Source organism: Herpailurus yagouaroundi, unplaced genomic scaffold (assembly GCF_014898765.1).
Source record: "Herpailurus yagouaroundi ecotype Mexico unplaced genomic scaffold, PumYag 28, whole genome shotgun sequence".
Lineage (NCBI taxonomy): Eukaryota > Metazoa > Chordata > Mammalia > Carnivora > Felidae > Herpailurus > Herpailurus yagouaroundi.
Window position 1 is genome coordinate 48,389,089 of NW_024412376.1, and position 27,767 is coordinate 48,416,855.

Here is a 27,767-nt window from a genome sequence, read left to right on the forward strand (position 1 = left end):
TTCAGAACACAAATACCCATTTAAATGCACCTAACAATTCTCTGCTAGCAGCCACTTTAAATTATTGTTCTTTTTAAAAGGAAAATCCAATATAGTTGAAAGCTTGTGCTTTATAAATATGCTTCCTTGCATTATCTGAAAGAAAGAGAAAAGCATGTATTGCTTTTTTGGACTTAACATGTTTTAGCTAATCAGTAAATCTTTATTAATTGCATTTATGAACCATATAGCACTGCAAAAGGGTCCTTGACATTTTTTGGTTACAAAAATGTGATGAGAAATTAAATTGTATATTATTTTGTAATTTTGCAAAAAGCAGGTCACTGGGTTGTTCCCTGACAATGGCTTCTAGTAGAGCAAGCACTGCTTCCCAAGACCTTCCTCCCCATTTGAAAGGATGGGGGAGCTTCCTGCTGTTACCACAAAGCCAGCATCATGGGGGTGGGGAGAGGACTCTTGGCCATGGAAGAATAAGTTTGGGTGTGAGCTACATTTCCTGCCTTTCTGAGAGTCCACTTTCCTGGATTTTACATTTGCCTTTCTGCATTTCAGCTTCCCTTTTCTCCTTTATGTCCATACTCAGGCCTTTGTTCTCTTAACTTTGTGCAATGGGTAATTACACAGGGCTGTTTTCCGTGGACACAGAATGGGGTGTGGTGGGATGGGGCAGCCCCACACACAGCAATTGGGTGGGTTATAAGAAGTGGCAGGGAGCCAGGATGTACACCCCAGCCCCACCACTGACTAGCTCCGTGATCTGGGGAGGTATCACGGGCTGAATCATATCCTCCCAAATTCATAGGTGGAAGCCCTAACTCCCAGTGTGACTATTTGGAGATAGCACCTTTAGGGAGATAATTAAAGTTAAAAGAGGTCAAAGGGTCAGGCCCTAACCCAGTAAGACTGGTGTCCTTATAAGAAGACGAAGAGACACCAGGAATGTATGCATGCAGATAAATGGCAATATGAGGACACAGTGAGAAAGTGGCTGTCTGCAAGCATAGGATAGAATCCCAAGCAGGATTTCCCTTTGGGGAAACCAGACCTGCTGGCACCTTGATCTTTGACTTCCATCCTCCGGAACTGTGAGAGATAAATTCGTGTTGTTTACACCATCCAGTTTGTGGTGTTTTGTTATGGCAATGAAGGCAAATGAATATAGGAAAGTTACAAAATCTCTCTGGGTTTCAATTTCCCCATCTAAATTTAAGATACAGTCAGAAGTCTTTGCTGCCTTATAGGGTTGTCGTCGTGTGAGAAATGACATAATGCAATCAGCATGGTGCCTCAGTAGATGCCATCTCATATACTGAAGAATTGATACCTACAAGAGTAGGCTAGAGTTTATTGTCTAATAGCCCAGGCTTTTTGCTGAGTACTGAGCATGATAACAAGACAGTACAAACCATTATGCATGTAAGTTTTGAGCTTCCCACCACATTTTGCTTGGTTGACATTTTGTAGAAGACCCAGACTTACGGCATAGGTGATTTTTTCTAGTTCCAAAACATGTTATATCTCCTTCAAAAATTAGTTGAATTCACCATACATTTTAGTGTTGTTTTATTTGCTATATCTTAAAGACAATAAAAGGGCAGTCTTGTGGCACCTGGGTGGCTCAGTGGGTTAAGCGGCCAGCTTCTGCTCAGGTCATGATCTCGCGGTTCAGGAGTTCAAGCCCTGCGTCAGGTTCTGTGATGGCAGCTCAGAGCCTGGACCCTGATTCAGATTCTGTGTCTCCCTCTCTCTCTGCCCCTCCCTAGGTTGCATTCTGTCTCTGCCTCTCTCCCTCTCTCAAAAATAAACCCCCGTTAAAACACAGGGGGGGGGGGAAATCTGATAAATTTCCAACAAATGCTCAGCTGGTCCAGCAACAAGGAATTGCATGTAATAATTCAGGCTATTTAATATACCAGAATCACATATATATACAAAATAATGATAGTACCGTAAGTTTCCCTAGTATTGTTCGTCCAAAGAACTGAAGATAGTTTCAATCTAAAACCTCATTTACTTCTAACTTATCCTGATCTATGAGGTATCAGATGTGATTCTCCTCATTTGATAGCTAGACAGATGAAGGGACAAAGATTTCCTTTTCACCTGCACAAGACGTGTGCATGGTGAAAGACTGGAATGGAGTCTCCTGGATTCCTGTGCAGTTTTATCACCTTGTTCTTGAATTTATCTATTAAGTACATATGTCATCTTTTACTTTCTCAACAAAAAGAATAGAATTTAGGTTCTGTGCCTCCAGGTCTTCTAATACAGTGCTCCTTACTAAGCCGGCATTCAATAAATCAAATAAACAAATAGTATTGAGCACCTACTATGAGCCACATATTGTGGGGAAAAGGTACAGCATGAGACATGGGAGCTGCCCTCACATTGCTGATCATCTAGGTGAGATGAAAGATCTACCTACCAGGCTCCAGGACAGTTGGGGTTGTAATACACATGTGTAATGTATAACACACATTTCTTTAAGGTAAGTTCAGTTTCCCCTAACCTGTTACAAAAAAAAGAAACTTTCCTTTGGAGGAAAATTATTCTATTAAGTAGGCTAGGATGCTGAGCCCAAAGTGCTTAAGATGGTGATCTAGTTACCAATAGCTGCTGGCAAACCACACCAAAACTTGGTGGCTTAAAACAACCACCATTTAATTATCTCTGTGATTTTGTTGACCATGAATTTGAACAGAGCTCAGTTAGGTGATTCTTCTATTCCATAGCATTAACTATGCTTACTCAGTGGTATGTAGTCAACAGTTGATCTGGTCTGGAAGGTCCAATATGGCTTTACTCACCTGCCCAGCACCTTGGCAAGGATGCTTGGAAGGCTGATCTCCTCTGGGTCCCTCTGCCTTTCCATGTAGACTCAGGGCCTGTCCATGAGATTTCTCCACTAAGGTAATCAGATTTCTTACAGGGAGGCTCAGGTTTCCAAAAGATCCTGGCCAAAGCTGTTATTCACATTAACAACTAGGCTTGGAAATGGCATAATGTCACTGTGTTTGTCAAAAATGGCTACAGGCAGCTCATGTTCAAGGGGAGAGAAATAGACCTACCTGTCAGTGGAAGAAGGATCAAAGTATTTGTGGCTGTCTTTAATCCAGCACAGATGGCATACACCTCTGTGAGTTGCTGGGGGTTTTCTACAAGTTGTTTTTTATTTTTTATTTTTTATTTATTTATTTTTTTAAATTTTTTTTTCCCCAACTTTTATTTATTTTTGGGACAGAGAGAGACAGAGCATGAATGGGGGAGGGGCAGAGAGAGAGAGGGAGACACAGAATCGGAAACAGGCTCCAGGCTCTGAGCCATCAGCCCAGAGCCTGACGCGGGGCTCGAACTCACGGACCGTGAGATCGTGACCTGGCTGAAGTCGGACGCTTAACCGACTGCGCCACCCAGGTTCCCCTACAAGTTGTTTTTTAAATACACCCAATACTTCATTTCCAGTGCATCAGAATTTGAAGTACCTTGAGAGTATCTTGCTCCATTTTTGCCTTTTGGTGTTGTCTTCCTCATGTAGGGAATGATAAAACTTGAAAATAAAACAAATGGATAAAATTTGCCCTCTATCATGGAGGAACTAACAATCCAGTGGAGAAGGACCATCATGGATATAGATTACTGTAGAACACAGAGTTTAAGTAATAAAATTGAGCAAGGTATCACTGAAGTATGAATGGGACACTGAGTCAGCCAGGGAAGTCAGGGAGGGTTTTAAAGGGGACGTGGTATTTGAGCTGAGCCTTGAGGAGGATGCTGGTCTCTACAGATGGGAGGGGGTGGAGTGGGGATGGAATCCTGGAGGAGTCAAGGCACCAGAGCAGATGGTGTGCTATGCAAACAATGCTGGGAGTCTGCAACATGGGGGCTGTGGTTGTTCAGGGGGCAGAGGTGGGGTGGTCATGGGAGGCACGGCTGAACAGATGGGTTGGGGACGTGTGGACTTTGCTCTGAATGCAGATTTGTTCTGAATGTAATTGCCAGAGGAGGAATTGTGGCAGAGGAGTGCCATGATTAAATTTCTGATTCTGACTGCTGTTTGTAATAGCAGGTTCGGGTGGATACTGGGAATTGTAGACGATAGGTCAAGAAACCAGTTAGATGGCCATTGTTGAGGAGAGCAGTCACTGGGCAACAGAATGGAAGGAAGAGAAAGGTGCTGAATGATGTGTTGGGGGAAGGGATGGTGGAACAAGTTTTTCTGAATGCCTAACCTGAGTCCAAAAACCCAGCTTTTATCCTTTACATAATTTATTCTCTCCAAAATCCACTTTTCAGATGAGGTCACTGAGGCTTAGAGACATTTAAGAACCAACCTCCTTGACACTGGATAGCTAGGAGTGAGTAGGATTTAAGATTCAAAGCCAAGTGTGTTTGGCTACAAGGCATGTATGACTTCCCACAAAAACTTCATTGCCTCACTTGTTGCAAATAACTAAAAATTTCTTACTTGTGAGACTAGGTGGATGGTTGTGCCAGTAACAAAAATAGAGAACACGGAATTTTGTTTCGGCTTTTTAAAATGTTTGCCCCTGAATTATATATATGTATATAAGTATGTGTGTATATATCAATAACATTCCTCCGACTTGAACCTAGTTTTCAAACAGAGTTTTCAGCTAGTTTATCAATTCTGTCTACTTAAATGTTAGAGATAAGAAAGTAAAATACACGATTCATGTCAATTTACCTGATATTGTCTCTATTTTTTGTGCTTAAAAAATTCTTGGCTTAATAACCAGTTTTATGGCACATTAGAATCTTGTAAACAAAGAATCTATTGTGCCGCATATGAAACAGACCAAGACATCAGGGAGGGTTGGGAAGGAAAAGTAAAAATGAGTCAGAGAGTAACAGAAACAATGTAGCAGTTCATTTGGGAACTTCCTCTGTGTAGAGCTGCATTCCCGACCTAAGTCCCCAAACAAAATTAAGTCTCCATTCTCACCTTAAGAGCAAAAAGCAAGAGGGACAACAATCTGTGTCTCTTGGATTCCACTTCTGTCCAAACCATGAAGGCCAGGCTGTGAGTTGCTTCAGCCGGCTCCTTTGGTTTCCCAGGTGAACAGCCAGAGAGAACCAGTAGCCACATTGCCTTTGGGTTCAGGAGCTCAGGGTCATGGCTGTGGGCTAATTCTCACTTGAAAAAACACAATTCTTGATGCAGATCCCAATGAGGTTTGAAAATCATGGCATTTGGAAGATTGGTTCTGCACCCACTGTGTTTCACACGGTGAAAATCTCACAGGTTTTCAGAGCCCTTGTGACATGTCAAGGATGAGAAGAGGGATGGGGCTTCTCTTTTCTGTTGCTGAGCGTCCGTGGCTAGAACAGAGCCTGCATGTAGTAGATGTTCAGTAAATATTTACTGAATGAGCGATTGCTTCAGCACCACATGCCAGGTTCTGCTAGGTGCTTTCCATCCAATGTCTCTCTCATCTAATCTTCCCCAAACAATGAGACTTAGCCCTCCGTTAAACAGATGAAGAAATCAGTGCCTAGAGAAGTTAAGTAACTTGCCCAAGGACAGGCACCTTGCTTGCAATAGCATTGGACTTCAAACCTTAAACTTTTGCCCTTTTGAGTAGACTGCAATTATATTCTTCATCAGATAAGTCAACACCCTTCACACATGCAAAATAGAATCTGTCCCAATTTGAAAATGTGAGAACTCTAAGAACTCTCTGGACCAAAACCATAATAGGTACTCAGTAAATGTGGAATAAATGAGTAACTAGTGTTTATGTCTCTGTAGTCTACTACTTTGTTAACTATCGTGGAAAAAATAGGAAAGACTTGAAGATTTTCAAGACAAGTTCCTTAATCGAGGTGGGTTCACAAAATGCCAGACCAGTCAGAAACGGACACTTCATGCTCCTCCTCCAATGCCAGCTTGGAAACATTTGGTAGAAACACAATACTGGGATTATGGTAGTAATTTCTCCCATCTTGCTCAAAGCGTTCGCTTCCTTCTTGTCACCAGGAAGGGCAGAAACAATGAGCTAGGAGATGCAGTTGTGAAATATCTGGTTTTTCAGGAATGGTCAGATAAGTGGCCAAACTTTAGCTTCTTTCCCATCATTCTTTCTACTTAACTCTTTGATATTGTTCATAGGATTAGCCAGGTTCTTTTTTCTGTCCACCCTCCACCCTTTCTTTCCTCTTGGTACGTTCCTTCTGGCAATATCCTATTTCTTTTTTAAAAATTTTTTTTTCAACGTTTATTTATTTTTGGGACAGAGAGAGACAGAGCATGAACAGGGGAGGGGCAGAGAGAGGGAGACACAGAATCGGAAACAGGCTCCAGGCTCCGAGCCATCAGCCCAGAGCCTGACGCGGGGCTCGAACTCACGGACCGCGAGATCGTGACCTGGCTGAAGTCGGACGCTTAACCGACTGCGCCACCCAGGCGCCCCGCAATATCCTATTTCTAAAAGAGTTTCTCGTTTAATATTTTCTTTAAAATTTCTTTTAATGTTTATTTATTTATTTTGAGAAAGAGGAGCATGAGCAGGGGAGAGGGACAGAGAGAAAGCAAGAGAGATAGAATCCCAAGCAGGATCCATGCTCAGTGTGGAGCCTGACGTGGGTGCTGACCATGAGATCATGATCTAAGCTGAAATCAAGAGTCAGTGGCTTAACTGACTGAGCCACCCAGGTACCCCTCTCCTTTAATATTTTCTAATCCAATAGCCTTTTCTTTTAATCCCATTTCTGACTTCTTCTTCTTTTTTTTTTTTTTTAATTGTGAAAAACAACCAGGTATCTGTCATCCTCCCCTTCTCTGGATTAACCTGGGTTGTATCTGCTGAACCACTCAGGAAATGATGACCTGGCATGAAGTAAACAGAACCTGGTTGTCTTGGCCTTTTCTGTCATCTGAGCTGCTCCTGTGTATTTGAGGGTCTAAGAAAAGATGGCGAAAGGCAGGGGGAGAGAGGAAAGGAAAGAGAGGCAGAGAGAGGGTGGTCAAGACCGAAAGAAAATTGTTTTGGAATTGGAAGTTGCCTTGAAATAGACTCATCTCTTGTGCCCTTGACCTGAAATAGTCCATTAGTGTTTTGCATGGATGGGGAGGTGTAGGACATGCTATATTTGGTAGTTTTTTGGCAGAAGGGTTTCCTGTTTCACTGTGTTTTAAAATAAAGCTGCATATACAAATGAATTCTCTCGGGTGTTGAGTCGTTTTAGGTTGTACACTCTTGGTAGGCAAGGCCTGTGACGTGCTTACTTAACGGGTCTATGCTGGATGGAGTTAAGTAATGGCTCACTTGTTAGGTATCTCAGCAGTAAAATTTCCAGATGACACACAATCTACCCCAGCAGGTGCCAAAACTTAACAAAAAAACAAAACAAAACCCCAAACACTTTTTTAAAACATTTTTTAAAATGTTTATTTATTTTTGAGAGAGAGAGAGAGAGAGACTGAGTGTGAGCAGGGGAGGGGCACAGAGAGAGGGAGGCACAGAATCTGAAGCAGCCTCCAGACTCTGAGCTGTCAGCACAGAGCCCGATGGGGGGCTTGAACTCACGGACAGTGAGACGATGACCTTGGCCAAAGTCGGACGCTTAACTAAGTGAGCCACCCAGGTGCCCCTAAACACCCAAACGCTTTGATAGAAATCCTTCTTAAAATATTCCCCACTTCCTTTTGCCTGCAAGTAGAGACTACTGGACAGAATTCAGCTCTCTTTTGCTATCTCAGTCATCAGTATGAGGGTAAATATTGTACCTCTCATGTGTGATGTGTCATTAGGGTCTATTAACATGTGTGGAACTCATTGTCCTTAAACATGAACTGTCCCCAGACTGCCAGACTGCTGTGTACTTTGTTTCTTTTGAAGTTTGTCTCTCCTTTTGCACCTGGTGAGTCTTGTGCCACCACCACCGTGTTGGTCCCTGGGAGCCTCTTTCCACCTCACCCGCCTCACATTTTACATCTGACTTGCTGTGACTGAGGACGGAGATGGCACAGATGATCGGAGGTGGGGTTAAAGGAAGAACAAATAGGTTCTGAGTGCAGACCAGATGACCCCTAAAAAGTGATCTCTTTAAGCTCTCGCGTGCACACTTGCTGATCTTTTGGCTTTTCAGAAGTGTGTCTGACTGAGGTTCCGGGCTGTATTCCGGTTAGTTAAGGTTTCGGGACAAGTGAGCTGTCATTCTGTGAGTCATCGTGTACCGTTTTAAGCAACTACACAGCCTCAGAGAATAAAAGGACGTCTAATCATCTCCAGTTTCCTGTCACGGTTGACGTCACTGTCATCGTCATCATCGTCAACTCCATCACATTAAGTACCCAAAGTACATAAGTTGCCAGACAAAATCTGTTACGTACACAATCCTTTGGTGTCTAGGCGTCTGTCTACTTTAAATAGATAACACCAAAACGGATCTAATTCAGACTAAAGTGTTGATTGCGCTGTGGTGATGGACGGTATTAGCCGGTAGTCCTGCAGTGCCAATGCAGAATCCCAGCTGCTGAGGCCTACTGGGTGTGACAGGCACCACTTTGTGTGTGATGGGTACTGAGACCACAAGCAGAAATACTGCACAGTCCCCCCAGGTTGGCTTTGAGGGACTGGATGCAGTGATAGAAATGTGCGTGAGCATTATAGGAGCCCTGAGCAATGGCACGTAGCCTGGCTGGAGGAAGAGAAGCAAAGGAAGAAGATGCCTGGGCAATGCCATAGTTATTAGCTGGACGAAGGGGTGAGAGGGGCCTGAGCAAGAGCACAGAGGCGGGAGGCATCCTCATGAGGCAGGTGCCGAGAGCAGGTCCACACTGCAGGCAGTGACTGTGGTGACAGGGGACGGGAACACCGGTTCCTGAAGGTCATGCTGGGGGGCTTGGGGGGCGGGCCGGGGGGGTCACTGGACAGTGGAGTTAGATGTATGTATTAGGCCCCTCCTGGCAGAGGGGGAAGGTGGTTAATGAAGAGGACAGGTTTAGGCTTAACCTAGGACCGTGGCCGTATCTCTGGATTCTGGAAGCTGGATTTGAGAAATGTTTATTAAGTAAAACTCAGAAAGCTTGCAGTTGGGTGTAGGAGATGAGAGGAGGCAGTCAAGCATGACCTCCCAGCCCCAAGTGCAGCTGGTGTCATACACGGAAGGGTCACATTGGAGAGGCAGCTAATGGATTCAGCTTTCGATACGTGGGTTTGGCCTGTCTGCAGAGATGCCCAGGGAAGAACTGGGGCTCCAGGCTGAGTTCTGAGTATGATCTTGGAGGATCTGGGGCTGGTGGTTCCACTGATTCTCTCTGTGGAAGTTGGGGAGAGTGACTGACGTGGCTGGGGACAGACAAGGTGGAAACAAATGTTCTTCACTGAGTCAGAACAGAATCTGACCACGGAGAGTGAAGAAAGGTAGGTTGCACAGCAACTACCAGGGACTTTGTGACATTGTTTGAGGAAGGTGGGGCTCCCCGCCCGGCCCCTGGAGGTAGCTCCTCAGACAGTTGGTGGCAGCAGCAGGGCTGTGGTGAGGCAGCTCCTCTCTGGATGTGGGCTCAGATCCGCCCTGCTGATTGGCCTGGGTTTTGTTCTTGGCCATCTGTGGCAGGCTTCCAAACCTCCACTGGGCTGCCGCTCACAGTTCCCAGAGAAGAGGAACTTGTTTCTCCAGAAAGTGACTTTTGGCTTTGAGACAAAAGAAAAAGAACAGTTTATTGCACACCCCATGACTGAGAGAGAAGCTATTGATCAGATGAGAAATCGAGAGGGAGAGACAGAGACAGAGGACAGAGACACAAACAAAGAGACAGAGAGAGAGGAAAGAGGGAGGAAGGGAGGGGGAAGACGTTCAAATAGTTTGTTCAGCTCGAAACAGCATTTTAAAGAAATACAAAGAGCCAAAAAGAAGAAAAAGTTACTTTTGTGTAGGTCCTTAATTAGGAAGTTCACACTCTGGCCACTGGCTATCTTAGGAACTCTGCATCTTTTGAAGTGCCCTCTTGCATCAGAGACGGGTCAGGGTGATGACTGAAAGGAGCAAGAAGGGAGCAAATTGATTCCAAGTTTAAGGTTTTCTTAATTAGAAGGCCCCAGAGAAGAAGAGTGAGGATCATCCAAGTCTCCCTGTGTGTGGCTGGCCACGGTCAGCACTGGTGGCCCCTGGTTAGTTTTATTAGACTTGTGAGTTTTCCTAGTTATGCACTGAACAGTCTCCCTTCTCCGGTATTTAGTGAGCAGCATGTAGCCTGAGGATGGCAATTAACTATAGCTAAGCCAACTCTTTGCACAGCCCAAGATGAGGTATACAATACCTCACCACCCCTTTCAGACCTTCTCTGTGCACACAGTGGGAGGACAGGGCCATTTGCAGAGAGCCCCCCCCCCCCAATTCCTCCTTACCTGGATGAAATCCTGGTGAACAGGGACCTTGACTGCAAATAGAGCTGACAGCACACGTTAACGTCATCGGGCCTGGTGAAGCTCATTGGCAGAGAAGTTAAGAGTCTTATTTTAGACCCAGAGACTGGAGTGTGTGGATCCAGCTAGAACAGGTCTCTTCTGGCATGGCCTTAGCTGCCAGCCCTCCTCCCCGGTGGTTGCTGGGGCTTCAGAGGATGGAATGTCAGGGGGAGCTTGCTGCTAACTGCAGGGTGAGCAGGACAATCTCACTGCTATTCAGCTGGGAAAACGAAGATGCTGACAACCCAGAGATCGCTTACCACCCAGCTAGCTGATATTCTGCCCTGCGTGTTGGTGCACTCTGCCTTCCCCCTGACAGTCAACTCTGGTGCATTGAGGAGCTTGGTTGTAAAAGGCTCGGTCTGTTCCTCAGCCTCTCACCCTTTCCCCCTTTCTTCCCATAATCAGGGTTTAAAATGTGTATATCCCTAAAGTAGACCAAGTGTATTCCAAAGGACGTCTCAGGCTAGCTTAATACATTCTGGCTCAGATGCTTCCTCTGCAAACAGGAGAGGTTTAAACCTCCGGGATAAACGCCTTAATGCAGTGATCAGTGGTATAGATTTGATCCAGGAAGTCCAGGTAAATAAAATATTTGAAAAGATGAGGCCTTTTGTGTTTAGGACTCACTGAGCAACCAGAAACAACATCTTTTCAAAAAGCAAAAATTGGGACACATGACCTGGCAGAGGTTTTGTTTTGTTTCTGATTTAATTATTTAAAAATTCCCATCAGAATTATGCCTTTAAGGAAACTTTAAAAAAATAATAAATTTTTTAAATTTTTAAAAATAAAATTTGTGACTACACATTTATTACAAACCTATATCATTTGACGATAGGATATAAATATAATTTTTAGATATTTCAACTCAGGATTGCCTAAGAAAATCCACGTGTCCCCTACACTTTAGGGCCGAGTTGTAGATGGGTAAACCCCCTGTGTGGAACTCTAAGTGCATAAAAGAGCAGTGATTTAAGGATCTGCTGTGTTTGCATTTGGAGACAGTGCCTGCCTTGATTTCACAATAATATATTGCAGTAACCCCTGCTACTTCCCCTACTTGTCTCTTGTCTGCTGTCAGGCTCAGCAGCTAAACTTTCTATTGCGTTCACATTGCCGTGACTATTATTGACTTCGGGCTTTCAAGAGTCAGACATTCCTCTTTTCGGGTGCCTCAGTGTAGACCCAGGCTCAGAACAAACCTGGACTGTGGTGGGGTCCCTGGGGCCCCTCTGCAGCCGTGCTGAGAGCGCGCTCCCCAGAGCACTTCTGCAGCTTCCCCAGAGGAGCCAGCGGTGAGGCGTGGGCTTCCGCAGCCACCGGGAGCCAGTCGCCTCGGGTCCCGGGGTTTCCTGTTCCGCCGTCGACTGGGCCGGCCCCTGACGGCACGTATTGAAACGCAAATGACAGCCGTAATTGGCTGAGAGATAACCCCCAACGAGCGAGTGAGCAGTGCGGCGGGGAGTTAAGTGGCTAAGTGACAATTACTGCTCTGCAGCCTCCGGGATCACGAGCACTGGGCCGTTTGTTCTTGGTTTTAAAGGAGCAATAACACATTAATTGGAGGAGGGCTTCTAGGTTAACTTGCCTCACCCGGTTTCCCATCTGATTCTGCTTTGAGGAGTGGGAGTAGGTGGCCTGGAGGAGTGCTTTGTTGACTGCCTCCCCCCAGCCCCAACCCCAACCCCTTCCCACTTCCTGCAGGTGGATTAGAATTTTGGGAATGGATGTCTTTCATTCTGATAAACTGAAGGGTGATTTCGTTTGAAGATTTCCTAAAAGCTCCCTTGCAGGAGGGAGGGACCTGTTAGTTCTCAGTGTTGTTTCTGGTGCCGGGAAAAGCGGCACCTTAAACTCAGTCTAAGTTGCCAGCTTACCCTCCAGGAAGTCCATTAACCCAATGATTTTATTGTTTTTAAGTTTTATTGCAAAAATTAGCCGGATACAGCAGTGAGCCACAGAGATATGGTCCCTGCCCATTTTGGAGCTTACAGCCTGGTTTGAAGAGAAAGATAGGAAATAGATGAAACTACGGGCTGCTGTTTCACTTAAATAAAGAGAAGCTTGGGGTCCTGTGGAAACGTGGGGGCAGTGGGAGAAAGGGCAAGTTGCAACATAGAGTTGACTGGGTCAGGCCTGCCTTGCTTTCTTTGAGAGGCCATTTGAACCCTGTTCTGGTCATAAACAAACCATTGAGATGATTAGTTTGGACTTGAGATACGCAGACTAAACAAACCCAGGAACCTAGTTGAGAGCCCTTTCTCAGTGTAGTCTGCCTTTCTACTATATTCAGAGTTCTCAGGGTCTAAATACCTTTCAAATACCATCTAATGGGCTCATTGTTTTTGTTTGGTTGGTTTCCTTCAGCCCAGGCAGCTTGGTCACTTTTTACTAACCATCCCCTCTGGTTCAAAGGGTTGTAACAGAACCCTTGCCTTGGCCAGATATCTGGTCATTTCAAAGAACAGGCCTTTATCTGCTTTGGGACATGTTTCTGCCCAGTGGCCCAAACCTATGTAAAGCAGCGAAGTGATGAAAAAGAAGAGGTAGACCCTTGGTAGTGGCAGGCGGGAGAAGGTCAGCCCTTCTCTTGCCTGGTATCGGAAGGCTTTAGGAAATGCTCACCTCTCAGCGAAGGCCAGCTTTGCTGTAGGCTCTAAGGGTGTAACAGGAAGATGCCGCTGTACCTGACTGTGAAATGTCATCTATGTCATCTATGAAGGGCTTTTTGCTAGGCCCACTTCATGAACTCACCAGGCAGAGGGGGAGATGCTGGCTTATCTTTTAGAAAGGCCTTTCTGTCCAGCTTCCAAAGAAAGCCTAGTTAAGAATTTGTGGAGGGGGCGCCTAGATGGCTCAGTCAGTTTCGCATCCAACTTCCGTTCAGGTCATGATCTCATGGTTCATGAGTTCGCGTGCCACATCAGGCTCTCTGCTGTCAGCACAGAGCCTGCTTCTGATCCTCTGTCCCCAGTCTCTCTCTGCCCCTCCCCCACTCCTGCTTGCTCTCTCATGTTCTCGGTCTCAAAAATAAACATTAAAAAAAAAAAGAATTTGTGGAATCACTAGTAGTAGCTATAGACTCTCCAAAAGAGGAATAAATTATTCCTTTAAATAAATCTTTACTACACAGGATTACTATGGCACTTAGTAAGGCTGTATGTGAGCACTTAGAACAGTACCTGGAACATAGTAATTGCTAATTAAATGTCCATTGTTGTTGTTATTGCTGTGTTGTTATTATTCACTTTCTGTACCTCATGTCTTTAGTATGAATCACAAGAGTGATAACAACATTCTAACATTCTGTGAACACCACGCAGGGCCTTGGCAGCCTGAGAAACATTCTCATTTGGGTTCATTTTACTTTTTCACGGTACCATGCTGGAAAATGAGCTACATAGAAAGGATTCTGTAGAATGGCTATCCAAAGGTCAAAAACAACAATAACACCACAAAAACAAACAGCAAATTATTTGGATACAACCTTGGTTCATCAGTCTTGGAACAAAATGGTGATAGCAAATACAGGAGGTCCGCATTAGTTTCTTGGGGGAGACTGTCCAGCTGTTATGTCATCAAAAATTACACCGGATTTGGAAAAATACATTTAAAAAAAATTTTTTTTTTCAACGTTTATTTATTTTTTGGGACAGAGAGAGACAGAGCATGAATGGGGGAGGGGCAGAGAGAGAGGGAGACACAGAATCGGAAGCAGGCTCCAGGCTCCGAGCCATCAGCCCAGAGCCCGACGCGGGGCTCGAACTCACGGACCGCGAGATCGTGACCTGGCTGAAGTCGGACGCTTAACCGACTGGGCCACCCAGGCGCCCCGGAAAAATACATTTTTTAAAATTTATTTATTACGTTTTATTGGTTTTTTTTTGAAATACACTTTTTTTAATGCCTTAAATAATTTGAGTCACATATAGCAAAATTCACTCTTTTTGGTATTCTGTTCTGTGGATTTTGGCAAATGCATAGAGTCCTGTAACCACCACTACAACCAAGATACAGAACAATTTGCGTATTCCATCTCCAAAGAAAATTTCCTCATGCTACTTCTTTGTACTCAAACCCTCCCTCCACCTTTAATCCCTAGCAACCACTGATCTGCTCTCCATCCCTATTTGCCTTTTCCCGAATGCCTTGTGAATGTAATCATAGCGTATGTAGCCTTTTGAATCTGATGTCTTCACTTAGCATAATGCATTTGAGATTCATTCATGCTGTTTCGTGTATCAGTAAAAAGCTTATTTTTAACTCATAAAGCGTTGAACTCTCGAGCTGCATGGAGTCTTAAAGATCGGAACCACACACTCATTTCCCAGGGGAAGACACAGAGAACCTTGGGGTGAAGTGACTTGTCCAAGGTCATGAAGCTAATTAAAGAAGGAACATGAACTTGGAATTCCCTGCTATCAGTCCAGGTACCATCTGTTCAGTCATACTGGGATTATGAAGAATGTGTAGCTGATTGTCAAGGGGGAGCTCTGTTCATCTTATTTTTGGTCAAAATGTGATCAAGTAAACTGAGCCTTGCTTAAGATAATTTTGGAAGGAGTGGATTTCTAGGAGGTGCAACTTCTTTAGAAAGTATATAGATAAGTCTCAACACATTTCTTCCTGTGGCACATCTGTATGTTTGCTGGTATAGATTATAGATATGATTTGATTGTAGAACTTAATCTGAAGGCCTATTATTTATTTTGTGTGTACAATAAGTTCTTTTTGATACCTAATTTATAGGAGAATTCTGAATATTACTGCCTTCCTTTTAGTTGACATTTTAAATACCAGTATGTTTTTAGGTGGCTTATTCTAGAGCATGCAGACTGTGGATCCAGACTGGGATCAAGAACTACTGATTGCTTAGTTAATTTGTTAAGTAATTATTTGTGGAAATTCTGCCATGTGGAGAGCAGTGAACTATAGGAGATCTAATAAGGCACTGTTTTTAAGAAGTTTACATTTGAATAGTTACTATCAAATGGGACACAAAAGATTAGTTCAGATTAGTTCTTTTGAGTACACTTAAGGTCTTGCTAAAACATAGTGAAGATATAAGATGATAATGTGAACTTTCTTTCTCCAAGAAGTTTATAAATAAATACCAAAGAGAGGTACAAAGACAGTGCTATTGGAAGTGCAGTTTTTTTTTGGTTGGGAACCAGTTGGAATATGATTTAGAGGTGCATAAAGCACCCAGAAGTTTGTGCATAGGAGGGACAAGGTCAGAGCTGTGCTATAGGGAGTTTATCCGACGGCACCACATAGGATACATTGAAGGGCAGAGCCTGGAAGCTGGGAAATGAGTTTGCTGGGAAATGTATTTGTTTGGGTGAAATGAAGAAAACCCATGGGACACCCGGGTGGCTCATTCGCTTAAGTGTCTGACTCTTGATTTTGGCTCAGGTCATGATCTCATGGTTCATGGGTTCAAGCCCCATGTCGGGCTCTGTACTGAGAGTGCAGAGTCAGCTAGGGATTCTCGCTCTCCATCTCTGCCCTTCCCCTGCTTGTTCTCTCTCTCTCTCTCGATAAATAAACTTAAAAAAATGAGGAAACCCTAACTATGAGACAGTGGGAATGGAAAGGAAAGGTGTTTGGGAGGTGGAACTAACTGGATGAAAGAGGGAGCATTCAAACAAGATTACGAGATTGTGCCTTGGATGACTGGTTGGGCAGCTCTGACATAATGGAGAAATTCAGGTTTGTCCGGAAGAAGAAGAGTGGGTTATGAGTGGATGATGGGGAATGTAGTGAGGGAGGAAGGAAAGGCCTTTCTCTCTTTGACCAGGTCAGTTTTGTGTGAACAATTTTGCATATGGGTGAACCTGTTAATAAGTGTTTATGATTGTTACTAATTTCCAGAAGGCTAAATAGTTCCCATTTGCCTTGAGTAAAGAAGTCTGGTGCAGTTTTTGTTTTGTTTTGTTTTGTTTTGTTTTGTTTTGTTTTTGTCCTAAAGGGTTGGTAGTGTAGATAGTTACGATTAAACAATTTTTTGACCCCTTCTCCCACCTGTGGTATGATTCTTAAAATGATTAAAGTTTTAGCTCTTTTTAACTACTGCAAGATTCTTCTTGGGATATACTGTACCCTTTACAGAAACATGAGCAAAATGTAGGTTCAGATGTTTTCCCACATTGCGATCAACACTGGATTCGAAACTTCTATTTACTTTGCTTCCAGTCTCCTAGGCACACAACTTCACCTTAACGTCTTAATATATGCTTAAAAAGAAGCAGTATGAGTGGTGAAGGAGACAGTTTACACAGGATGGAATACAGACCTTAAATTATCATTCTGAAAAGTGCAAACCCTAGTTAGGAGCTAAAGAAACATATATTAAGTCAACCTTAAGGTGAAGTTGTGTGCCTAGGAGACTGGAAACAAAGTAAATAGAAGTTTCAAACCCAGTGTTGATCACAATGTGGGAAAACATCTGAACCTACATTTTGCTGATGTTTCTGTAAAGGGTACAGTACCCTGAGAAGAATCTTGCAGTTAAAAAGAGCTAAAACTTTACTTTTTATAGCCTTTAAAACCATAGAAAGCCCCAAATAATTGTGAAGAATGAAGTTCCCTTTGGCAGCATTATTTATAACAGTGAACAACTAAAAATGGCACAAAATCCCCAAATAACAGAATGTCAAGGCAAATATCACTTCATGGGGTATTTTCTTTGGGTTGGCATGGGATGCCTTGACAGGGATGAGTATTTAAGGTGATATTCAGCAGTAAGATGTACAAGATAGCATGGACCCTCTGCTGACAACTAGAGAACATGACTTCTGGAAAAGAATTTGGAGTCACACACACAAAAAATGTAAGTGTCTAATACAAGGAAGGGATTAGTAGAAGGGTCTTTCTGTGTTTTCATTCTTCTTCCTTAGTGAGTCAAATGGAGGCACAGTCTAAAACAGAAAGGAAATTTCTAGTGAAGTAGTTCACTGTCCATAAGTTCTCTGTGCCCTTCTTCCTCTTTATATGGTTCAGATTTATTTTATATCTGCTATGTATTCACGAGACAGAGTAGTATTGATGAATTCGCTGTATCCGTGAGAGTCTGGAAGCTGGGATTTTCGTTCCTTTTCTGCCACACCTGTGAGAGCTGAAGTCACTCAGACAAGTCTTGGTGGTTCAAATGTCCTGGTCGTCTCTGTTCTCATGCTGAGAAGGTCGTTGAGAGAAAACAGGTAGAAGTACTTGAAACATTCTGACAACTAGATAGTGCACTGTTTATTGTGAGGCAAGAGAAAATAGAAGAAATATGTATCAGAGCTGAACTCTGATGAGAGAGTTTGAGTCTCTGGTGAGAGAGTTTGAGTCAGAAAATGTGTGTCTACCAAAGAGGAATTAAAGAAAGTAAAGTTGCCGCGGACACTGAGGGGATGGGGTCTTCTTGCCGCACTTGTGAGGCAGAGCCCGTGGTGCGGGATGGCTGAGTCCCCTGTGAAGACCCGCTAGTTGCAGCTTGGAGTGACTTTAGACACATGACTGAAGCTTTTAATGTTTTATGCACGTATGGAGAGATGCTCTCAAACTGGAAAACAAACACACACTGAGGGCCTTTAAGAGCCGCTACTTAGATTCAGAAAAGACTTGCACTGAATCCAAGAATGAAAGGTATCCTGGTGAAATAGAAGGTTTCCATGAGTTTACATAGGGCCAGAATTTCCTTCAGCAAAGTCAACTGACCAGTAGTAGTTAAAGGAGAAAGCATACGCTTTTGCCTGGCAAAAATGTTAGAGGCCGAAGAAGCAATCTGTGGGACAAATGGCCACAGATCTAAAACAGTTAAAAAGGATGGCTTTCAGTACCCCAGGCACTAGAGTCTCTGGGAAAATGTGACCCTAAATGAAGGCATCAGCCATACCCAACAGGGAGGATTTGGGGTGTTTCTAAACAGCATGGGTGCCTCAGTCTTTATTTTGAAACTGTATCATAAATTTAAATGGCAAGGTATGCGTGGGTTGAGCATGCTCTTGTGTGGGAGACAAGAAAAGAAATCGGAAGTATTTTCAAAATTCTCAGTTTCATGCAGTGCGTCACCTGCTTTGGCCAAGCAGCTCCAAAAGCATGACTTTTTTTTTTTTTTTTTTTTTAATAATTTTTTTTTTCAACGTTTATTTATTTTTGGGACAGAGAGAGACAGAGCATGAACGGGCGAGGGGCAGAGAGAGAGGGAGACACAGAATCGGAAACAGGCTCCAGGCTCCGAGCCATCAGCCCAGAGCCTGACGCGGGGCTCGAACCCACGGACCGCGAGATCGTGACCTGGCTGAAGTCGGACGCTCAACCAACTGCGCCACCCAGGCGCCCCAAAAGCATGACTTTTCTAAATAGCTTGTGTATAGGCACAGAGAACAGGAGTCAGTAAAAAGTGGGAGGAACTGTGGCAGGGACCTATCTTCTGTTTTCCTTTTCCTGACAGAGTCCGATAGGGGCATCATAGAGAACTCTTGACTTAGGATTGAGGACTGATAGCTATTGTGTGTACACGGTGTGCCTCAGGTAACCAGGGGCGGGGAATGAAGTAATAACCTAAGTTTTATAAGGGCGCCCTCAGGCCTGGGCTCTGTCCCTTGTGAAACTGATCCAAACTAGGGGTGTCCTTTGAAGTTACTGGCTGTTCCACTTGGACTGAAGCAAGATGACTAACTGGTCCCAAATGTTTAACTACCCATTACCTATTTGTCAAGAGCTGGGAAGAAATGAGCAAAGAAGACACAAAAACAGGTTAGACAACAGCAATTAAGCCTTTTGGTTTCTCCAAGCTGTGACTGGTATGTCAACAAATCCTTGATTTTGTGGACTTGTTCACAGCCTCCTGACAGCTTGGCTGTGGTCCTGGGAGTAGATACTGAGATGCAGAAAAGCTTCGAGGGCACTTTAAAGGGGGCAATTCTGAATGGTCAACCAGCACCTGAGCCTCAGTAACAAGAAGAGTTACCTGACGCTAAACCATGTGAACCAGCCTTATTTGATTTTATTTTAATTTTTTTTTAATGTTTGTTTATTTTTGTGTGTGTGAGAGAGAGAGACAGGGGGAGTTGGGGAGGGGCAGAGAGAGAGGGAGACACAGAATCTGAAGCAGGCTCTAGGCTCTGAGCTGTCAGCACAGAGCCCCACTCGGGACTTGAACCCACAAAACGTGAGATCGTGACCCGAGCTGAAGTTGGACGCTGAACTAGCCTTTTTAAAAAAAACATTATTGTCCGGGCGCCTGAGTGGCTCAGTCGGTTAAGCGTCTGACACTTGATTTCAGCTCAGGTTACAGTCTTGGTCTCACAGCTCATGAGTTCAAGCCCCGTGTTGGGCTCCGTGCTGACACTGTGGAGCCTACTTGGGATTCTTTCTCTCACTCCCTCTCCGCCCCTCCCCATCTTGCACAAGCACTCTCTTACTCTCAAAATAAATAAACTTTAAAAAATGGCATTTACTGTTGGAGCAGATGGCTGCTAATTGTTAGAAAAACAACAACAACTATATAGCCTTTTAAATACTATGCTTTACTTTTCCCATCTAATGATAAAACCTTGAACACAGATTTGTTCAGGCCATGTTTTAGTCCCCAAAGTAGTTTAGAGGATTCTCTTCCTCTGGAAAAATCAGCTTTGTTTATGGGGTCCAAAAATAGCTGCTAAAACTTCCTCTCTTTTTTTTGTTTATGGATCTTTTTCATTTTGGACATCAGGAAATGAATGCTGGCTTGAGGTCATGCTTCATAGGGACTTGTGAAAAATGGAATATTAGGAATGAAGTGATGATGGGCACATAGGAAGCATACCCAGATACAGGAAGTTGTTGAACGTAGGAAGAAATAAACTGTAAAGTGGCTGACCTACTAGTAAAAACGTAGTTTGCTGAAAGCAACAACATTGTAATTGTTTTTGAGGAGTCTGATCTTTAGAATGACAGAGTGCCAGCATCATGTACTTTTCAGTACCTGTGTGTACATGCACATGACACTGCTCATAGGACAGCAAATCATAAAAAATAGTTGAGAAAATTTTATAAGCAAGTAAAACACTTAAATGATTGTAACGAGACAAATAAATATGGCTTTAAAGTTGTATATGTCACTGAAGACTAAACCTCTGAATGGTCACTGACCCTTCGCTTGTCTAGTAATTTATGTTTTCAGGAAGAGTCTGGTAAAGTTTCTCTTAAGTGCATATTATAGGATAAGAGTAGTCATTCATTCATTCATTCATTCATTATTTATTAAGTGCTAAATGATGTTGACACATCATAGTTCTTTAAAACTTGTAGAAGTTATGGAGCGGCTGGGTGGCTCAGTCAGTTAAGGTTCTGACTTCGGCTCAGGTCAGGATCTCACGGTTTGAGGGTTCAGGCCCCGCGTTGGGCTCTGTGCTGACAGCTAAGGGCCTGGAGCCTGTTTCGGATTCAGTCTCCCTCTCTCTCTGCCCCTCCCCAGCTTGCGCGGTGTCTCTCTCTCTTTAAAATAAATAAACATTAAAAAAAAAAAAAAAACCTTCTAGAAGTTTTAAAATAACCAGTATCAGAGGGATGGCTTCCATCATTCTCTGCTGGCAGCAAGGTTAATAGTGAGCTGCACCTGGTATAATCCTTCCTAGAACCAAGTTCCACTGTCAGCAGGTTGGGTTTTTTTGTTTGTTTTTAAATCTAAGGTGTTTCTTTTGCCACTGGGCTTCTTTGAAGCCTGCAGGAGCCAGTGTGTGGGAGAGAACTCAGGCCTGCAGGAGGAGCGGAGTGGGCCAAAGCCAAATGCCTGTTAACAGCCCGGGAGAGGTGGGCAATGGCAAGTTGATTTTGAAACAAAACAAAAACCCCAAACCCTGCCGTGGACGAAATACCATTTGGCCAAGCTAAAACAGGGAAAAACTTAGGGGAACCTTCTGGTAAAACGGAGTGAGTTAAACTAAAGAATATCTGGAGTTTCTAGAGAGGTGGATGGCATTCTGGTGGCATAGCTTTCGCAGACAGATGTGCGCATTAGACAAAGCCCACGATGCAGGAAAGTCTCAAGTGTCAGGTCCGAGGAGCCCAAATGACATTTATGCAAACAGGGAGCATATTCATCTGTATTCCTTCCTGTTTCTTATGTTTTTGTGGCTACTTAAGATTCCATATTAGACACATGTAACCCCCTATATCTGGCCCAGAGCAAGAAGAATGAGGGTATGTTGAAGTGGCATGTGCTGGGGGTGCTCATTGATTCCAGTGTGATTTACTGAGCATTAGGTACGTGGATGAAAGTAGTCGTGGGTGTTTTCTTCCCATACTTAAGAAGAATGGGCAATATGGGGAAAAACAGGAGAAATGCTCTAACTGCCTCTAACAAGGTAAAGCTGCTTTCTGAAGTTGAGCCGGGATGTAGCAGAAAGAGACAAGACCTGAGTCTTGTTTTCAGTTTTCAGTTTACTGGCCAGGCTGTTTTGGAAAATCACTTAGTAATCCTGAGCCTTAGTTTCTTCTTACATAAGATGGGGATAATAATGTCACCCTGCTCCCTGCTAGGTTAGCTGTGAATACGGAATGAAATTGTTCATAGAATGCAGAGTAAACTGGTAAGCACGTGTACACATGTAAGATGATTGCTATTGAAAACCTAATAGTAACATACCCCACTTTACTCGTCCTGTTGGCCAGCCTCACCTGTTTTCAGAGATTGCCTGCTAGACAGAGACTCGGGAGTTCAACTGACTTGTACACAGAACTTTTTCCCAGCTGTCGGTAGGAGGCACGCCTCAGTGAGGCCCAAGAGGCTTATTCTGGTCTCCAACCTTACGGTATACTTGTAGCCATTTTCACAAGTCCCAAGGTCAGTTCCTTTTTTTTTTTTTTTCTTTTTTAATTAAAAAAAAATTTTTTTAAGACTTTATTTTTAAGTAATCGCTACACCCACTGTGGGGCTCAAACTTACAACCCCAAGATCAAGTATCACATGCCCTACCAACTGAGCCAGCCAGACACCCCTCAGTTTCTTTATTTAAAAAGTTCTAAGTGGTTGGGGCGCCTGGGTGGCTCAGTCGGTTAAGCGTCCGACTTCGGCTCAGGTCACGATCTCGCGGTCTGTGGGTTCGAGCCCCGCATCGGGCTCTGTGCTGACAGCTCAGAGCTTGGAGCCTGTTTCGGATCCTGCGTCTCCCTCTTTCTCTGACCCTCCCCTGTTCATGCTCTCTCTCTCTCTGTCTCAAAAATAAATAAATGTTAAAAAAAAACACTTTTTTTTTAAGTTCTAAGTGGTTTAGTTATGTTCTGAAGCAAGCCTGGTGGGTGCTTTGGTGACTGCCTCATTTGAACCCTCATCTCCTGATGTTGCCTTCAGCCTGTGAGGTTGAAGTATGCAGTGGACTCCCAAGGCTATAGTGATGAAGACTTGTGGCCGCGGGGGCCTCACCAACTGTGAGCAGCACCCCATGTTAGGCCCACGCAGCTACAGGTGAGGAGGAGGAAGGACACCGGGAGGCAAGTAGAAAGAAACCGTGGCTCACATTCTGTTGAGACCATTCCCGTGGTGTAGGGTGAGCATGCTCCTTCACCCCGTGTGTGTGTGTGTGTGTGTGTGTGTGTGTGTGTGTGTGTGTTGTGTCTCGGTGTGGCTTGTTTTCAATTAGACCAGGCCTGAAAAAATGAAAGGGAAGAATTTCACTTTGAGACCATATGGAGATGACCAAATTCGCCCCGCTCGGGGGCCCCCGGGCAGAGTAAACTTGCACTGCTAGTCGTGAACAGCAGTGTGTAATAAAACATTCTTTCCTTGAACCCTTTTGACTGGGAGGGAGGCACAGGGGGAGAACACAGCAGGAATTCTTTCTTTTCAGCTGCTTCCTACTCTGTTGCTTACATTCACCCAACAGATCTTATTGGGCTGCTACTGTGTGTGAGAGAGACGGAGACAGAGTGTGTGTTTTATGGAGGAGACTGATTAGCCTGGGCTCCGTTTTTGTTGTCCTTGGTGGTGCTATGGATCCCATTTTAGGTTTACTGCCCCTTGACATTTCTTAAAAGGAGTCTTCAAAGCAGAAAGTCCTATTCTGAAGACAGGTTTCTGGGCAGTAAAGTTGACAGGGTTTAACATCAGGAAAGTCAACCTGATAGAAAAAAGGAAACAGGATAAACAATTCAAGCTCCATTCCACAAAGTTCTTGGATGGGAAAGGCCCTGTTTATGAAAACCCAGTGGCAGGCGTTCACTGTTCATGTGGCCAGTGCTGGAGAGCGTGCAGTCCGTGGCTTACCTTCCCACGAGATGACCCCGGCATTTGTAGCAGTGGCGAAATAGTAAAGCCATTAGATAAAATCAGGCCAGTAAGACTCCGGCGTTTGTTTACTAATGGGATTTCTCAAATCAAGTCACTGTTGACTTGTTCTCAGCTCCCCCATCTCTTTTTCCCTAGGCTCACCTAATAGAAGTGCCCTTCTCTTCTGCAGCCAACCAATTTAGTGCCTGCCCATTTAGCGAAATTTGCATTTTACATATTGAACTTGAAACTGACTTGCTTAATATATAACCAGGGCAGTAGCTAAGAAGTTTTTATTTCGGTGAACACTTAGTGACGGTAAACAACGAGACTGTGGCATTCTGGTCTTTGGGCATATTGTTTGTTACTGGTAAGACAGGGAATCTGAGGATTTTGCTGGTGGGACTTCAGGACTGTGTTGTAGATGTGAGTTTCCATTTGAGCTCGTGTACAAATGGGTAGGTGTACTTTGATTTTCCTGATGTGTTTAATGTTAGGATACAGTCATTTTTTTTTTTTTTAATATCCCCACCTCTTTATAAACAGAATTCCAGGGGAAAAACAATTCTAGGCAGAGGAAGTCTAAAATATTTGTAGAAGATAGAAGTGATAGTGCTATAACCACAGATAGGAAAACAAAAAATAAAGAAGGAGAGATTGTAATGCAGTCCGTGTATTGGAACACGCTCCTTTAGAGTGAAGCAGGGCAGGGGCTGCTGGGCGGGTGGGGAAGAATCCACCTAGCAGCTCATAGATTTTATGCTTGGTGATCTATAAATATTTGGCTGTGCCTAATAATTAACATTATACTTCCTTTTTCCTCTATAGAAGGCTGTTCAGAATTCCTTTTTACACACAAACAAAAAGATTATATGGGGTTTTGCCTCATATGGAATAGATCAACAGTTTAAAGCCAGGTATGTTGCCCTGAGTGGAATCGGTGTGTGAAGCTAAAGCAGCCAGCGCTGTGAGCCCCACTTATCATTTTCCACACTAGCCAGGAAGCCTTCTGCACTGGGAAAATATGAGTTGAAGGTAAAAACTGAACAACGGAAAATTTCCATATATTTTTTAGACTCCGTAGTGAGTGCTTACTATCCGCAATTTTAGATTTTAGCTTTTTTAGCAGTGCTCTGCAAACTGCCTGTGGTGAGAGACAGGTTTCTTCCTCTCCTTCTGTTTCCAATCCACGGTGCAGCGATACATTTAGAAAATACAGTAAAAATGAATTATTAGAAAAATGATCACCTGCTTGGATGTTCCATCAATTACAAATTGCTATAAAGGTTTCTAACTGTGTACTCTCAAAGCCTATACTTATCCTCTGGGTGGGAAACATTAGCAGTTTGGGAATGAGCACGGGGCTCAGGGGCCATACTCTGAGGAACACTGTTTTCCAGTACATTCTGACCACTGCTTCTGTCTGTGATGGTTAAAGGAGAAAAGAGCTAAAGAAGAGATATTTCAGCCGTTTGTCATTTCTTTAAGCATTTCTGTGCTAGCTCCTTCTAGCGCGTTCATTAGTCTCTGCATTCCATTCTTTATGTTGTGTACCTTTAGGTTAATTACACATGTCTTAACTTCCCATTTCCTGCAAATTAACCTTTACTTCAAAAATGTAAGTGATTATATACACTACTTTTCTCCAAAATTAACTACCACACAGTTTGTTTTAGTGAGTAGCATATTGGTTTTTTTTTCTTTCTTAAATACATTTGAAATAAATCCAAACACCTGTCTTGCATTTTGTAAACATGTATTTTGGAGTGCATTACACCTTCCATGATGCCATACGTTTTTGTAGGTCAGTCTGAGACATTTATATAATAATTAAGAAAATGGATATTCTGCTAACTTCCTCTCTTTGGCTTTGAATGCCTGTAAACAAGTAAACAGGAAGAAGGTCTTGTGATAAGTAATGCAGAATTCACTCTTCAGTCCGAGGTCATCTGGGAAATATCAACTACTTTCTCCTATGCGGCTAAACCCTGACTAAACAGTTTTTAGGGACTCAGACGAAACTGTCATTTGAAGATGGGGATTGTTTACTCTTTAGTTTGCCAATGAAAAGAGTAAAAATATAGATGTATAGAGCTACTCTTTGCTTCTTACATTTCCCGCATTCACTCATGAATCTAATTTCCCCTAATCTTTTCCTTTCTTAAGGGCAGTCAACAGTCCTGCTGAGGAGGTTGCCTTCCTTTTTGGAGAGTGAGGACTGGTTCCCTTGGCAGTGCTGAGCCCCAGAAAAGAGAGGGCACTGAGCACTTGATCTTGGTCTTCCAGGTTTCTTGGTAACCCCAGCATGGGACTCAGAAGACAGAGCTCCCATATCTGGATGAGCATACCCTTGGGGTATTTTCATAATGCTTTTGTGGACATAGTTCAGCAACTTAGCACCCACCAAGAGCTTCCTCTCTCTCTGTCTCTTTCTCTCTCTCTCTCTCTCTCTCTGTCTCCTGCCTATCTTTCCTCCTCTGACAATGGTCCCTGGGACCTGGGGTTGGAAATTCTCCCTCAGTCTCCTTTCCTTTCCCATCGTCCTCCGGATGGGCCCTGATGAATTTGTGCTGAGTCGGGAGCTTCCCTCCTCTTAGAACCTAGCACAAAGCAGTGCCTGTCATCCTGGCAGTGGACGCTAGAGACAAAGCTTAATTTACTTGACTCTGTAGCTGTCTTTTCATTTGTATGCCCTTCTTGTCTATTCTTGCTCTAGTTCTCCTTTCCTTGAATCTTTACTTGTCCATCTTTTAAATTTTCTTCTAAAGGCACAAACAGCACATCAGGTAAAGGGAGGCTTCAGGACCGGAATGCAGGGTCTTCCAAAAACAAAGTTCAGAATGGCCACCCTGATCGTCACGGCATGGCTGATGTTCCATTAACAGCCCGGAGCCCTTGTGGCTCTCCTCAGAGCGTTGTGTGGGAAGCACCACAGTGTAATAAAAAATGGTAATGATTAAAAGAGTCTTATTTTTCTCTAGGGTTCTTCTGCCATTTCTATGCTAAAGTGGGGGTCATAAGCCTCGTGCTTATTAGCAGGTTGATAAAATTAGAAATGATTAGTGTGGGAGTGGGTGATAACATATATTTTTAATACCCAAGCATCTTATTTCTGTTTTTTTTTTTTGGTGCTAGAGCTGATTGGTATGATGCCTTCTTGCCCTTTGCCTATATTCTCTCTGCTGTTGTTTTCGGGCCTCTTGGAAAGAAGGGGGAGTATGGGGTGAGGAAGGGAAGGACATACAAACCCAACTTCTACGAAAGATTGTTGGTTGCAGCTGTTTCATTTCCAGAAGTATTTGGGGACAGAAGGACTTGACTTTATTTTTAACTCTGAAGGGGATAGTGGCTATTTTGATCAATAATGTTAGTCTACTTCTGTGTCCACCGTGCCAAGATTTGATATACATTATCCCTATTAAATAACATAACAACAGTGAGATAGCTATTACCATCAGCCCCACTTTGAGGATGGGTAAACAATGACTTGGAGTGGTTTAATGACTTGCCCGATATCACAGAGCTTTGTCAGAGTTGGAATTTGCATTCAAATCTGTTTGACCTCAAAGCCTAGTAGTGTACCGAGAAGGCACAATATGATGGATAAAAGCATTGGCCTCCGCATTGGAGTGGTACTTCAGGACTGCCTTTGACATGGGGCTGCCAGATTTTGTTGGGTGGGGAAGGAACAGCCCTCTACAGTTGACCCCTGAACAATTCAGGGATTAGGGACACCGACCCTCAGACCGTCAACAATCCGCATATAACTTTTGACTCCTCCCAAACTTAACTGCTAATAGCCTACTGTTGAGTGGAAGCCTTGCTGATAACATAAACAGTTGATTAACACATATTTTGTACGTTATATATATTACATGCTTTATTCATACAATAAAGTAAGCTAGAGAAAAGAAAATATGATTCAGAAAGTCACAGGGAAGAGAAAATACATTTCTATTACTGCACTGCGTTTATAAAAAAAAAAAGTCCACATATAAGTGGATGCATGTAGTTTAAGGTGCCGCCATGCCTCCTTTGGTGGTAGTGCTGACTGGGCAGGCTGGCATGGATTAGGAACACTGGTGTTATCAAAT

At 43.6% G+C, this 27,767-nt stretch overlaps 1 protein-coding gene and 2 long non-coding RNA genes across 4 annotated transcripts in view; 2 read left to right on the forward strand and 1 right to left on the reverse strand.

Annotated features, from left to right (window-relative positions):
- Positions 1-27,767, forward strand: part of MAML3 (mastermind like transcriptional coactivator 3) — a 418,624-nt gene that overhangs the window by 50,855 nt on the left and 340,002 nt on the right. The window lies entirely within an intron of this gene.
- Positions 9,011-12,836, reverse strand: LOC121029488 (uncharacterized). The gene is made up of 3 exons (XR_005789748.1): positions 10,374-12,836; positions 9,893-10,001; positions 9,011-9,659 (listed from the first exon to the last, which is right to left on the reverse strand). It is a non-coding gene; the product is annotated as an uncharacterized LOC121029488 (long non-coding RNA).
- LOC121029492 (uncharacterized) lies at positions 22,602-26,637 on the forward strand. The gene is made up of 2 exons (XR_005789750.1): positions 22,602-24,590; positions 25,840-26,637. It is a non-coding gene; the product is annotated as an uncharacterized LOC121029492 (long non-coding RNA).